The sequence below is a fragment of the Oryx dammah genome, unplaced genomic scaffold, assembly GCF_014754425.2.
Source record: "Oryx dammah isolate SB20612 unplaced genomic scaffold, SCBI_Odam_1.1 HiC_scaffold_8, whole genome shotgun sequence".
In the NCBI taxonomy this organism is placed as follows: Eukaryota; Metazoa; Chordata; class Mammalia; order Artiodactyla; family Bovidae; genus Oryx; species Oryx dammah.
Genome location: NW_024070192.1, coordinates 13393196 through 13409323, shown reverse-complemented (window position 1 = coordinate 13409323; position 16128 = coordinate 13393196).

Genomic DNA, 16128 nt, shown 5'->3' with positions numbered 1-16128 from the left:
ACCTACCATAAATTTTTTTCTTTTTGGCTGTGCTTGTGGGATCTCAGTTCCCCCACCAGAGATCCAACCTGGGCCATTGCAGTGAAAGCCCAGAATCCTAACCACTAGGCAACCAGGGAACTCCCCTACTGTAAATCCTTTCTGTTGTTGTTGAGCCATACAAAAGTAGAAAGTCAAGAAATACCTGGAGTAACAGGCAAATTTGGCCTTGGAGTACAGAATGAAGCAGGGCAAAGGCTAATAGAGTTTTGCCAAGAGAATGCACTGGTCATAGCAGACACTCTCTTCCATAACACAAGAGAAGACTCTACACATGGACATCACCAGATGGTCGATACCGAAATCAGATTGATTATATTCTTTGCAGCCAAAGATGAAGAAGCTCTATATAGTCAGCAAAAACAAGACTGGGAGCTGACTGTGTCTCAGATCATGAACTCCTTATTGCCAAATTCAGACTTAAATTGAAGAAACTAGGGAAAACACTAGCCCATTCAGGCATGACCTAAATCAAATCCCTTATGATTATACAGTGGAAGTGAGAAATAGATTCAAGGGATTAGATCTAATAGACAGAGTGCCTGAAGAACTATGGACCGAGGTTCCTGACATTGTACAGGAGGCAGGGATCAAGACTACCCCCAAGAAAAAGAAATGCAAAAGGGCAAAATGGTTGTCCGAGGAGGCCTTACAGATAGCTGTGAAGAGAAGCGAAAGGCAAAGGAGAAAAGGAAAGAATTCCAAAGAATAGCAAGGAGAGATAAGAAAGCCTTCCTCAGGGATCAGTGCAAAGAAATAAAGGAAAATAATAGAATGGGAAAGACTAGAGATCTCTTTAAGAAAATCAGAGATACCAAGGGAACATTCCATGCAAAGATGGGCTCAATAAAGGACAGAAATGGTATGGACCTAACAGAAGCAGAAGATACTAAGAAGAGGTGGCAAGAATACACAGAAGAACTGTACAGAAAAGAACTTCATAACCCAGATAACTACGATGGTGTGATCACTCATCTAAAGCCAGATGTCCTGCAATGCGAAGTCAAGTGGGCCTTAGAAAGCATCACTACGAACAAAGCTAGTGGAGGTGATAGAATTCCAGTAGAGCTATTTTAAATCCTAAAAGATGATGCTGTGAAAGTGCTGCACTCAATATGCCAGCAAATTTGGAAAGCTCAGCAGTGACCACGGGACTGGAAAAGGTCAGTTTTCATTCCAATCCCAAAGAAAGAATGTTCAAACTACAACACAATTGCACTCATCTCACATGCTAGCAAAGTAATGCTCAAAATTCTCCAAGCCTGCTTCAATAGTACGTGAATAAGGAACTTCCATATGTTCAAGCTGGTTTTAGAAAAGGCAGAGGAACCAGAGATCAAATTGCCAACATCCATTGGATCATCAAAAAAGCAAGAGAGTTACAGAAAAACATCTACTTCTGCTTTATTGACTATGTCAAAGCCTTTGACTGTGTGGATCACAACAGGAAAATTCTTAAAGAGATGGGAATACCAGACCACCTGACCTGCCTCCTGTCAAATCTGTATGCAGGTCAAGAAGCAACAGTTAGAACAAGACATGGGACAACAGACTGGTTACAAATCAGGAAAGGAGTACGTCAAGGCTGTATATTGTCAGCCTGCTTATTTAACTTCTATGCAGAGTACATCATGAGAAACACTGGGCTGGAAGAAGCACAAGCTGGAATCAAGATTGCTGGGAGAAATATCAATAACCTCAGATATACAGATGACACCACCCTTATGGCAAAAAGAGAAAAAGAACTAAAGAGCCTCTTGATGAAAGTGAAAGAGGAGAGTGAAAAAATTGGCTTAAAACTCAACATTCAGAAAACGAAGATCATGGCATCCGGTCCAATCACTTCATGGCAAATAGATAGGGAAACAGTGACAGACTTTATTTTCTTGGGCTCCAAAATCACTGCAGATGGTGACTGCAGCCATGAAATTAAAAGACGTTTGCTCCTTGGAAGGAAAGTTATGACCAACCTAGATAGCATATTAAAAAGCAGAGACATTACTTTGCCAACAAAGGTCCATCTAGTCAAGGCTATGGTTTTTCCAGTAGTCATGTGTGGATGTAAGAGTTGGACTATTAAGAAAGCTGAGTGCAGAAGAATTGATGCTTTTGAACTGTGGTGTTGGAGAAGACTCTTGAGTGTCCCTTGGACTGCAAGGAGATCCAACCAGTCCATCCTAAAGGAAATCAGTGCCAAATATTAATTGGAAGGACTAATGCTGAAGCTGAAACTCAAATATTTTGGCCACCTGATGTGAAGAACTGACTCATTTGAAAAGACCCTGATTCTGGGAAAGATTGAAAGTGGGAAGAGAAGGGAATGACAGAGGATGAGATGGTTGGATGGCATCACCGACTCAACGGACATGAGTTTCAGGAAACTCTGGGAGTTAGTGATGGAAAGGGAGGCCTGGTGTGCTGCAGTCCATGGAGTCTCAAAGAGTCAGACACGGCTGAGTGACTGAACTGAACTGTTGAGCCATGAAGCATGTGGAGTCTTAGTTCCCCAACCCGGGATCAAACGCATGTCCCCTGCGTTGGGAGTCCTAACCACTGGACCAGCAGGGAATTCTTTATTGTAAAAAAAATTTTAAGGTGAAGGAGGCAACAGAGGATGAGAAGGCCTGCCAGGCTCTTCTGTCCATGGAATTTCCAAGGCAAGAATACTGGAGTGGGTTGCCATTTCCTTCACCAGGCTGTAAATTCTTAATAAGATCAATAGGTCTTTTATGTTTCAAAATGGCTAATGTGGTTGACATTGAATTTGTGGCCTCTTTGTTATTTGGAGAAGAAATACAGTAAGATTCAGCGTAGATATCCTGGCCTCTCTGAAACCTTTCTTTTCCTCTAAGCCTCTCTCAGCTTCCTTGGTGGCTCAGTGATAAAGAATCTGTCTCACAAGTAGGAGACTCAGGTTCGATCCCTGGGTTGGGAAGATCCCCTGGAGAAAGAAATGGCAACTCACTCCAGTGTATCTCAAAAGAGTTGGACACGACTTAGCTACTAAACAAAAACAACAAAATCAGTCTCTCTACTGAACTGTGTTTTGCACCTACTACCCATGTTTGAGATGCCAGCCTAGACACCTCCTCCTCCAGGAAATCTTCTCTGACCCTCTGAGACTGGATTAAATGTCTGATTAAGACACCAGTGTGATTGAAACGTTCAGAACTTGTCCCAGTGACTTATACATTCCCCCATTATATGTATTTCTTTGAAGGGACTCTAGATCTATCACTAGTGTCTGGCATAGCGCCTGTCCCATAAATATTTGTGGGACTAATGAATTAAGAGCACAAGTTTACTCATTCTTTTGTATTTGTGCTTTCCCTCATCTTCAGCTTGAAGGCTTTAAAACAGGGATTCTCAAACTTTGTGATTTCAGGATTCCCTCTACACTCCTAGAAATGACTGAGGATTACAAAAAAGTTCTATTTTATGGAGTATATATATTGATATTTACGATATTAGAAGTTAAAGGTGAGGAATTATGAGATATGTATTCATTTTTGTGTGTGTGAAAGTCATTCAGTCGTGTCTGACTCTTTGCGACCCCATGGACTACACAGTCCACGGAATTCTCCAGGCCTGAATACTGGAGTGGGTAGCTCTTCCCTTCTTCAGGGGATCTTCCCAACCCAGGGATTGAACCCAGGTCTCCTGAATTGCAGGCAGATTCTTTACCATCTGAGCCACCAGGTAAATAATAATAAATTCATTACATGTTAAGTAATATTTTTATGAAAAAATAATTTGAAAAAACAATTTAGTGAGAAGAGGGACATTGTTTTACCCTTCTGCAAATCTCTTTAATGTCTGGCTTAATAAGAGTTGGGCTTCCCTGGTGGCTCAGGTGGTGAAGTGTCTGCCTGCAATGTGGGAGACCTGACTTTGATCCCTGGCTTCTCCACTGGAGAAGGAAATGGGAACCCACTCCAGTACTCTTTCCTGGAAAATTCCATGGACAGAAGAGCCTGGTGGGCTGCAGTGCAAGGGGTTGCGAAGAGCTGGACACGACTGAGCGACTTCACTTTCACTTTAATAAAAGATAACTGGATGCTCATATCTGCTTCTGTATTTAGTCCATCATGGAATCATGTGTCATACCACACCAAAAGAGCTCCACAGTGTCCCCACCAAAGGAAAATAACATCTGGACAGTTTGTCTTCCTGAACTCCCTGAAAGGGCCTCAGGACTTCCAAGGGTTACTTATATCTTGACTTGTACTTGAGGACCAAGCATAGTGATCAAGTTTACCTGCCTGGGAAGGGTGAGATCAAAGTTCCTCGTTCAAGAAAAGAGCAATGGAGCAAGCTTTCCTGAGTTCTGGAGTCTGAAATGGGTGTAAAGACCCTGAGGGAGTCCAGAAGAAAATAAGGGAGGGCTTTCACCTCGGAAGTGAAAACTAAGCCCCACCTTCCTGATGCCCAAGAGATCTTAGGACAAGTAACAGAACAGCTGCACTAGGAAGGCTACTGAACTCTTACAGATGCTAAGAATGGGAACAACTTCTGACTCATTTTTAGCCCTAGAAATGATTATGAGACTGGAGATGTGCTAACTTGCTTCAGTCATGTCCAACTCTTCGCGATCCTGTGGACTGTAGTCTGCCTGGCTCCACTGTCCATGGGATTCTCCTGGCAAGAATACTGGAGTTGCCATGCCCTCCTCCAGGGGGTCTTGCTGACACAGGGATCAAATGCACGTCTCCTGGGTCTCCTGCATTGCAGATGCGTTCTTTACCCCTATTGACACCTGGGAAGCCTGGAGATAGATTTTTAAATTTTCTTTGTTTGTTTCTTTTTTTTTTTGGATAGATATCATTGGGCTGAATTGTCCATCCTTCATCCCCCAACAATTCAGTTTATCTGTTTCCTTTTTTATCACAGTTTTTACCTATTTTAGTAATTGGTGGTGTTGGAGAAGACTCTTGAGAGTCCCTTGGACTACAAGGAGATCAAACAAGTCCATCCTAAAGGAAATCAGTCCTGAATATTCATTGGAAGGACTGATGCTGAAGCTGAAGCTCCTATACTTTGGCCACCTGATGTGAAGAACTGACTCCTTGGAAAAGATCCTGATGCTGGGAAAGACTGAAGGTGGGAGGAGAAGGGGACGACCGAGGATGAGATGGTTGGATGACACCATCAACTCGATGGACATGAGTTTGAGCAAGCACTGGGAGTTGGTGATGGACAGGGAAGCCTAGTGTGCTGCAGTCCATGGGGTGGCAAAGAGTCGAACAGGACTGAGCACCTGAACTGAACTTACCTGTTTTATCTGTTTGCTCACTCACCTAAGCTTTCCACTGTATCATAAGTTTCTTGAGGGTAGGGGGGCCCTGCTTGTCCTCTTTCCTTATGTATCCCCATTTCCTAGCACTTTGTAGACAATCAATAAAAATGTGCCATTTGATTGAAGTGAATCACTTTACATCTTTGTATTCATGGCACCAGCAGTTGTGTCTGATCCATATAAAGAGTTTCATATATGCTTGTTGAATAAATCACACTTACATGGCAAGCTGTTGTAATAAATGGGATGTGCACCGGACCCATTAGGATAAAGTCAGACTTAACAGATTGAGAAACCCGGAACTGCCCTGGCATGTTTGTCCGTAAATTTGAGTCCAAGTTTGGTAAGCAGTTAAAGGAGATCGTGGTCCTTTTTGGAAGGACACCAGCTGTAATGAATGAACTAGGAGTCTTTTGCAACCTAGCTTAAGATAAGAATGGGTCAAAGTGTTCCTCTTCCAAGATGAATCAATCAAAGTCAATGAGCAAGAACAAGGCAGGCTATCCATCTCTGGTTAGAGATGTTTAAGAGTTGGTCTTCAAAGGCAGCTGTGACCCTGTACATTTTTATGTGAGCTGTGGATGTTCATTCTGTCTGGATTGCTTGTCATGTTTATGCTGCTTGGCTGCCTAGCTATGAAGGCTGGGGGAAAATATCGCCTCTCACATTCAATTCCTAGAATAGAATCAGGTGATAAATATACAATGAATAAATCTAATTATACAGTAGGGATGCCTGCCCATATTCAAAAGGGAGGATGTTACCCATTATAGATTTTTCATGGAAGGTTGACAGTTGATGACTTGTGCATTGCATGAGTGGGATATAGTAAGTGCTTTGCCAAAGGAACATTTCTAGAAGCGCCATTCTGGGAGCAGGATGGATGGTATTAGATACATTCTACCAAATCTCCAATGTTATATGGAAGCTGTAATGGTTCTTAAATCAAGGTCTAAGATATCCTGAGATCTGTTTTCCAGTTTTAGAATCTCAGAATGCCTTTGCGGTAAATGTCAAGACCACAGAAAATATTGGTGGCTCAGACGGTAAAGCGGCTGCCTGCAATGTGGGAGACCCGGGTTCGATTCCTGGGTTGGGAAGATTCCCTGGAGAAGGAAATGGCAATCCATTCCAGCACCCTTGCCTGGAAAATCCCATGGACAGAGGAGCCTGATAGGCTACAGTCCATGGGGTCACAAAGAGTCGACTGAGCGACTTCACTTTCACTTTCAGGCAGGCACCTCTGAAGATGTTTCCCACAGCAATATCAGAGATAAAGGAAGAATCTAAACTCTTTGTCATCATCTGTGTACATTTCAATTTCATGCTAGCGCCCTCCCTGTGAAGGCCAAACTCCCAGTGGCTGTGTTTGGAATTTGGGGTCAAGCCAGCACTTGTGATTTAATTGTAACAGGATAGGGAAGTGGGAGAGAAGACCTGGGTTTGAGGGGTTTCAGATAGGTGAAGAGAGCCAAGTGTTCACAGAGCCCGCAATCTTCAGGAAGAGTTTGGGCAACTTGTCATCGCCAGGGGTTTGAGCTGAAGTCTGAGGAGCCCTGACCAGTGACCAGAACTCTGGAAAAGGGAGTACTGGCAGGTGATGAATAAACAGTCCAAGAAAGGTCTGGTCACTGGAAGTAGTTTCCAGGCCCTGGGCTGGGGATGAGGGTGAAGCAGGAGCAGGACCGAGCTTCAGATCTGGCTGGATACCACTGATACTTCTTATCCCTCGTCTCGAAGATCCAAACTGCTCCAATGCATTTATTTATTTCCCAAGTACTGATGAGTGCCCGAGTGCCTGCATGCTCAGTCGTTTGAGCTGTGTCCAACTCTTTGCAGCCCTGTGGACTGTAGCCCGCCGAGCTCCTCCGTCCATGGGATTCTCCAGGCAAGAATACTGGAGTGGGTAGCCATGCCCTCTTCTAGGGGATTGACCCAGAGATTGAACCCATGTCTCCAGTGTCTCCTGCATTGCAGGCAGATTCTTTACCCACTGAGCCACCTGGGAAGCCTGATGCGTGTCTAGAAACTGTGTATTTTGCAGTGAAGGAGACAGGGGAAGTTCCTATTCTCAGAAAGCTCACAATCTAGTGATAGGAGACAATCTGCTCAAGAAAAGTCCCCTGAAAGACGAGACGTTTCCAAGGACTTCCCTCGTGGTTCAGTGGTTAAGAATCCACCTTGCAATGCAGAGGTCACAGGTCAATCCCTGGTCAGGGAACTGCCTCAGGGCAACTAAGCCCACTCTCCTTAACTACAGAGCCCTTGTGCCACAACTAACCCCTGACACAGCCAAATCATTTAAGTCTCTCTAAAGATGAGCTCTTTCCAGTGAGATTTGATAGACAGGAAGGGGTCAGGGGAGGGAAAGAATGAAAGAAGATGAGGCTGAGAAAGGCAGGGATCTTTGATCTTATAGGGCTCTCTGTAGGCTAGATGAGGAGTTGGTATATTCTAAATGTAATAAGTCACTGAAGGGTTTTAACCTAAGGTCTGATTTCTGTTTTGAAAAGATCATCCTTGCTCCCAAGAGGAGAATGGTTTAGAGGTGAATAAAAGTAGAAAGAGAAATAGCAGTTTTGAGGCAGTCTTTTAGATGCAATAGATGGTGGTTTGTGGTGGGTGATAACAGTGGAGATAGAACAAAATGGACCAGTTCAGAATGGGATTTAATGGGTAGAGTCAACAGGATGGAGGTTGTATTGAGAGAGAGGAAGAGAGGAACTAAGGGCGTGTTTGCCTTGAAGGACCAGGTGACTTGGGGTGTTCTTTACTGACATGGGGGAGGGTGGGCAGGGGAGACGGCTTCACAGGGAGTGGTTTGGGGAGGCAGAGCCAGAGTTCTGTTTTGACTGTGTTCAGTAGGAGATGCCAGATAAGTTGGTAGCCCATCTGAGCCTGGAATTCCTGGCAGATGCTCAGGTTGGAGATGTGGATTTGGGCCTCACTGGCACTTCGAAGGTGTCTAAAGCAGTGGGACCTGAGTAGGTCCCAAGTGCTATTGACTTATCTTCTCAAAATCACTTCAGGGACTTTCCTGGTGGTCTAGTGGCTAAGGCTTTGCCCTCTCAGTACAGAGCCCCAGGTTTGATCCTTGGTCAGGGAACTAGATTCCATACGTCAAAACTAAAGATCCTGTGTTCGGCAACTAAGATGTGGCATGGCCAAATAAATAAATACATATTATAAAAACAATAACAAAATAATGACCACATTTGAAATTAAAACTAAGAAATAAAAAAAAAAAAATTTCTCCAATTGCCCACCCCTCTCCTCCACCAGCACCCAAGTCCAAGTCCTTCTTACTTGGCCTCTGTAACTGCCTGCTTGTCACCTGCTTCTCCACTTGCCCCCTTCCAATCTGTAGCCGGTATGATCTATTCAAAATTTGAATCCAATTATGCCACTCCCTGCTTAATGTCCTTTAATGTTTTAATACCTTGGTCTCAGGATGAACCAGATGAAATCCTTACCTGACCCACAAGTAGGGTTGCCGAATAAGACACAACATGCCCAGTTAAATTTGAATTTCAGATAACACATGATTTTTTAGTGTAAATATATCCCAGGCAATTATTCATTGCTTATATGAAATTAAATTCAACCTGGCATCCTGTATTTTTATTCGCTAAATATGGCAACCCTACCCACAAGGGGTTTGTAAGATCTGACTCTGGGCATCACCTCTCATCAAATGTCCCTTGTTCTCTGACTCAAGCTACATTGTTTTGGAACAGGCTATGCCCTCTCCTGAGGTTCCCTGGTGGCTGAGTGGTAAAGAATCTGCCTGACAATGCAGGAGATGTGGGAGACGTGGGTTGGATCCCTGGGTCAGGAAGATCCCCTGGAGGAGGACAGGGCAACCCCTCCAGTATTCTTGCCCAGAGAATCTCATGGACAGAGGAGCCTGGTGGACTACAGTCCGCAGGGTTGCCAAGAGTTGAACATGGTTGAGCACGCATGCATGCATGCCCTCTCTCACCTCAGGGGCTTTGTACATACTCTTTCTTTTGCTGGGGATGCTTTTAGCTCCTTGTAAATCAACTAACCGCCACTCACCTTTCACATCTCCGTCTCCACATCTCAGTCCTCTTTCCTGAATTCTCTGCTCTTCTAGGATGATGTAACTTTCCTTCTCTGACTCTGTATCGAGTAGCAATGTCACATATATTTGTGTGAATTGTAAGTACTATATATCTTTTCCACTAAACTATAAGGTGAGAGATCAGATTTATTTTTGCTCCCCTTTGTGTTCCCTGTGCTACCGTAGTGTCTGCTACGTAACAGGCACAGTGAAAGGAGAGAAGGAACGAAAAGGGAGGAAAAGGATGAAAGACTATTAGATTATAGAATAAATTATATCAGGAGCAGAATGAGGACCAAAGAGACTGGCTCTATGACCCAGTTCACAGGAGGGCTGAGGGGATGCAAGCAAAGATAAGCACTCAGGTCAGCCTAGGAAGAGGCTGACTTACTAGTCTGTGCCAATACTTTGAGGGGGTAGGGCCGAGGAAGAGGTTTGAGGCTGCTTAAACCTTTGGAACTGTGGTGCTGGAGAAGACTCTTGGACTGCAAGGAGATCAAACAGTCCATCCTAAAGGAAATCAGTCCTGAATATTCATTGGAAGGACTGAGGCTGAAGTTGAAGCTCCTATACTTTGGCCACCTGATGTGAAGAACTGACTCATTTGAAAAGACCCTGATGCTGGGAAAGATTGAAGGTGGGAGGAGAAGGGGACAACAGAGGATGAGATGGCTGGATGGCATCACTGACTCGATGGACATGAGTTTGAGTAAACTGCGGGAGTGGGTGATGGACAGGGAAGCCTGGCGTGCTGCAGTTCCTGGGGTCGCAAAGAGTCAGACACGACTGAGCAACTGGACTGAACTGACTGAAACCTTTTCTACCCCTAATCTGTATTTGGTCTGGCAAATGGGGCAGCCCAGGGGCCGTACTGATGAATTTCTTTGTAGAATTGCTGCTAAGGGAAAGGACAAATGGGTTTGGACTAGGGCCCTGTTCAGCTGTCTGGGAACTGTTCCCCTCCATGCCCATGTTCCATAAGTATGAGGGTGTGTGTGGATTAAAGAAAAGCAATGTGATGCAATTAGAGACAAACAATGCAATAAACCCCTCCTTCTCAACCAGCCCTCCAAAATAATTTCATTTTTAAAATTATTTTATTTTTTTTGAGGGGGTCGCATGGTGCAGTACATAGGATCTTAGTTTCCCAGTCAGGGATCAAACCCAGGCCCCCTGTATTGGGACCACAAAGTCTTAACTACTGAACTGCCAGGGAAGTCCCAATTTCATCATTCTACTCAACCTAAACTTTTAGTTGACCTTTTTTTGGTATAAAGATAGATTTATAAATTGCTTAAGTTTTGTCTTAATGACAAATGAAGTAATGAATGGTCTTAATGAAAAATGAAGTAATGAAGTCAATAGCAAAGAAGCAAGAGAGTTGGTGCTCTTGACACAAACATTTCCATTTTTCTGCTAAACATTTTTTTGGGGGCTGTCTTCATGGCAAACGTTAGCTATAACTAGATCTTTTTTCTTTTTGTCATCTAAATTTTGATAACTGGAGATAAAATGGCTTAGAATTTTGCCATTTGCATAGTGTTTTCATACCAGGAAATTATTTTTTTATGGAATTAAATGAGATTAAATTCCTGTAAAATTAAATTCATTATCTCAAACGGTAGATGACTTCTTCCCTGAATTACATCGAATTAGTATCTATAAGTGTTGTTACAAATATGCATATACACAAGGAATCCCCAAACTCTGGAAGAGCTGTGTTCCCAAAGGAAAAATTACTTTACAACTTTACAAAACAATTACTTTACAACTTTACAAAACAATTACTTTACAACTTTACAAAACAATTACTTTACAACTTTGAGGGGTGGTTGTTTGGAATTTGGTCCAAATTTTCTCACGCTCTTTAGGGAAACCAGGCCAATCTCAGTGCAGCTGAAGGACCATCAGTATCACTTTTATGTTAGTGTTCAAAACCCTAGTGACCGTGGTTCAATAGGAAAATGTTTTAAGAGTTTGGGATGTCAGAGAGACATCTTTATCTGCTAGCGTTTAGACAAGGGTGTTGGTTTCCATTGTCTTGGGGGTTTGGCGGGTGAGGAGATGGGTTTGAGGGAAGGCCTTGGAGACCCAGTGGCCAGCATTACAGCAGGTGGGACTAGGATTAGAGAACCATTATGTGTATTGGTCAAGAATTAGCCAGATGTTTGGGCTGGAGAGGAAAGTAAAATAGCAGATGCCTTAGAATGGGAGAGAAGAGAAGATCATACGGAATCTTAGGGGTCCTTTTACAGGTTTCAGTGCTTTCACTGGGAAGAAAGACTCTAAGATTGTCCACTCAGAAGATAGCGAGATGGTCTACTTTTTGACGCACCTTTCCTCGGTTTTCTTTTTTAAAAAAATATCTATTTCTTTTTGGCTATGCTGGGTCTTCAGTGCTGTGCAAGGCTGTCTCTAGGTGGAGTGCTCGGGCCACTCACTGCCGCGGCTTCTCTTGTGGAGCACGGGCTCTAGGTGCCTGGGCTTCCATAGTTGTGGATGACAGGCTCCAGAGCGCAGGCTCAGTTGCCCCTCGGCATGTGGGATCTTCCTGGACCAGGAATGGAACCAGTATCCCTTGCATTGCAAGGTGGATTCTTAACCACTGGACCACCAGGAAAGCCCAATACTTATTTGGCTGCACCTGGTCTAAGTGGCGGCCTGTGGAATCTTTAGTCATGGCAGGTAGGATCTAGTTCCCTGACAAGGGAGGGAACTTGGCCTCCCCCCGACTCTCCCACATTGGGAGCTTGGAGTCTTAGCCCCTGGACCACCAGGAAAGTCTTTGTCCTTCCTTTGAAGAACCAAGAAAGATGCAGAGAGGAGGGAAGGAAAGGAACTCAACCAAAACAATGAAAATAGTTGATTCCTATTTGGATTCAGATTTGAAGATTCATTTTTAAGCTATGAATGCTTCTCTGGGTACTTTTGGTTCAATTTTATTTATAAAGAATCACTGAAGAGTTTTAGCTGAGGTGCTGGTATTCAGCAAAACCAATTAAAGTCTTGGCCTTTCTTGGTTGAGTTTTTCTGTGTGTTAATCAGATCTGAGTTACAAGTTATTCATCACATTGGGGAGGGTCTCATTATGCTAAGAAGCTTTTTCATTTAGATATAAATTACACCTGCAAATCAGAAGAAAGGGAACTTTTGGATATTTGTATATTTTGACAATGAACAGAAAACATATTGCTCAAAAGAATGTGAATAGAACACAGTGTTAACCCACCAGATACACGAGTCAGTTTGCTGTTGTTATTTAAGAAAACCAAGTGCCCTTTGTATTTAAAGTGGATAACCAACCAGGACATGCTGTATAGCACATGGAAGTCTGCCCAGTGTCATGCATCAGCCCGGATGGGAGGGGGGTTTCAGGGAGAATGGATACACGTATATGTACAGCTGAGTTCCTTCACTGTTCACCCCAAATTACTACAACACTGTTAACCGGCAATATCCCACCACGGGGTCGCCAAGAGTCGGATACGACTGAGCGACATCACTTTCACTTTTCACTTTCATGCATTGGAGAAGGAAATGGCAACCCACTCCAGTGTTCTTGCCTGGAGAATCCCAGGGACGGGGGAGCCTGGTGGGAGGCGGTCTGTGGGGTCGCACAGAGTCGGACACGACTGAAGCGACTTAGCAGCAGCAGCAGCAGCAGTACAAAATAAAAAGTTTAAAGTTGGGGGAAAAAAAATCCACGTGCCCTCATTTAACCCTCTTTCCCTGAGTAAAACAATTATTTTACAACTTGCGTGCATGAAGATGAAGCAGGTTTTGCGGGTCTGGCTTCATCTGTATAGTTTTTTTTTGTTTTTTGTTTTGAAGCAGAAATGTCTTTCACCTTATTCTTGAAACATTTTCACTTGGGATGTTTTTAATGTTTGTTGAAGTCCTAGAAAGGAAACACAAATTTGCATTTCTTCCATTTGTTTCCTTTGGCAAACTTGTGTCTATAAAGGACATTTCAACCTACTTCCCAACTGCTTTTAGTTACCTCCTGTGGTTGAAAGGAAGAGACTCACTCAAAATAGACTCGAAATGAAAGGAGCTTCGCATAATGATGGAGCTCTAGGGAACGGCCGGCTCTTTCTCATGAGCTACCTGATCTTTCGCGTGGGGCTTTTGTTCGAACTTGTTTGTACCCTCTCTTTTTCTCATGGTTCTTCAGCAGCAGCTTCCACAACCAGGTGGCAATCTTATTTTTGCACACTTGCCATTGAGCTATAAAATATGCCACTTACTGTTACACTTAAAGAAATTAAGCCTGGGCAGGCCTGGTGGCTCAGTGGTAAAGAATCCACTTGCCAATGCAGGAGACACAAATTCAATCCCCGATGCAGGAAGATCCCACATGCCATGGAGCGACTAAGTGCCTATGTCTAGAGTCTGCGCTCTGCAATGAGAAGCCAGAGCACCGAAGCTGGAGAGGGGCCCTGACTCGCTGCAACTAGAGAAAAAAAGCCCTTGCGGCAACGAAGATGCAGCATAGCCCAAAATAAATAAAACTATTTTTAAAAAAGAAATGAAGGCTCAGAAAGATGAAGTGATTCACATAACATCACACAGCTTTGGAAAACTTCTGTTAAAAAAAAAAAACACGGAACACACGGGAAGGTGTGTTTATCAGCCTATCAGATATTTTTCCAATAAAATAATCCCTTTAAAATGTCTGACACATGCTTTAAAATGAATGGAACTTTAAAACATTTTGCAAAGTGATATAAGCCAAATATTGTATGATTCCATTTATAGCAAACATTCAGAACAGGCAAATTTATAGGGACAGGAAGTAGAATAGAGGTTATCAGGAGCTGGAGGGAGGAAGCATAGAGAGAGAGTTACTGTTTATCTACAGAGTTTCTGTTTGGGATGATGAAAATTTTCTGGAAATGAGTGCTGGTGATGCTCACCGAGCATTGTGAATATACTTAGTGCCACTGAACTATACACTTAAAATAGTTAAAGGGATAAATCTCATGTGGTGTCTGCTGCTGCTGCTGCTAAGTCGCTTCAGTCGTGTCCGACTCTGTGCGACCCCGTAGACGGCAGCCCACCAGGCTCCCCTGTCCCTGGGATTCTCCAGGCAAGAACGCTGGAGTGGGTTGCCATTCCCTTTGCCTATGCATGAAAGTGAAAAGTGAAAGTGAAGTTACTCAGTTGTGTCCGACTCTTAGCGACCCCATGGACTGCAGTCCACCAGGCTCCTGTGTCCATGGGATTTTCCAGGCAAGAGTACTGGAGTGGGTTGCCGTTGACCACAATTGAAAAATAGCCTACTAGGAGTTTGAGAGCTGTAATGAGCATGTTATAATAGAAAGAAAAATTGATATGGCTATTTCCCCCAGTGAAATATTTTCTTTGTTTTTAAATGTTTTGTAGGGGCAGGGTTGCGGGGGTGGTTTGGGGAGAGGGGGCTTGGTTATAAAGCCACAGTATAGGGACTTCCCTGGTGGTCCAATGGTTAAGACTCTGAGAGGCCAGGGTGGGTGGTATGGGTCGATCCCTCGTTGGTGAACTAAGATCCCACATGCCACTTGGTGAGACCTAAAATAAATAAATAAAGGGACAGAAGGGGGGAGTTCTATAGTGATGGGGTAGTTCTGTGTACTGAATGTGACAATAGTTACATGAAGGTACACAAGTGATAAAATTGCATAGAATCATACACACACACTTGCACACACATCAGTGAGTGTGTATAAGACTGGTGAAATCTGCATAAGCTTTACGGATGGTATCCATGTCAATTTCCTGGTTGTGATATGGTATGGTAGTTATACAAGCTGTTACCACTGGGGGAAGTTTTGTGAAGGGTGGAGAGACCATCCATGTACCTTTCTTTGTAACTTCTTTTGAAACTGTAATTCTTTTAAAATAGAAAGCTGACATCAACACACAACACTGACCACAAAAAAAGGAAAGATTGCAGTCAGATTCCAAACTAACCTGAGGCTTAATTTTATACCTTGTCCTTGTTATGAGTGAGAAATGGCCATCCTCCTTGAGAATAAGATTCTCTGTCCCTCCAGAAGGACTCTCACATGGCTCACGAGAGGAGGTGCACTGTTACCTTCCTTTTTTGGAGCACACGTGTAATCCATCATCACATTCTTTCCAAGAAGTTAAATGAGAGACTTTGAAAGGACTCTGTTCTGTCCTTTAGCCAGGTTCTGTTAGAATCAGGAAATCACTAATTCTAAAGGAAAATTTTCACGTTTTTACTCCCTTGGTTAAACAAACAAAACAAAACAAAAAAAAGGATGGCACATATATGGTGGTTTCCAGGAAATCCTCAAGTAAAAAAATGCATTCAGTGTTTGTCATCAGTGAAAAATGAAAACAAAATGGCTTTACATTTATGCTTGTTCAGAAACACAGTCACAGACGTTGGAAACAAACTTACGGTTACCAAAGAGGAAAGGCTGGGCGGAGAGATGAACATATGCACACTACTGTAATATAGGATCGATAACCAAGTAGGACCTACTGTGTAGCACAGGGAACTCTACTCGGCATTTTGTAATGACCTATATTGGAAAAGAATCTGAGAAAGAATGAATACAGGTATATGTATAACTCAGTTGGGCTTCCCTGGTGGCTCAGTGGTTAAAGAATCCACCTGCCAATGCAGGAGATAAAGGTTCGATCTTTTCTGGGTTGGCAAGATCCCCTGGAGAAGGAATTGGCAACTCACTCCGGTTAT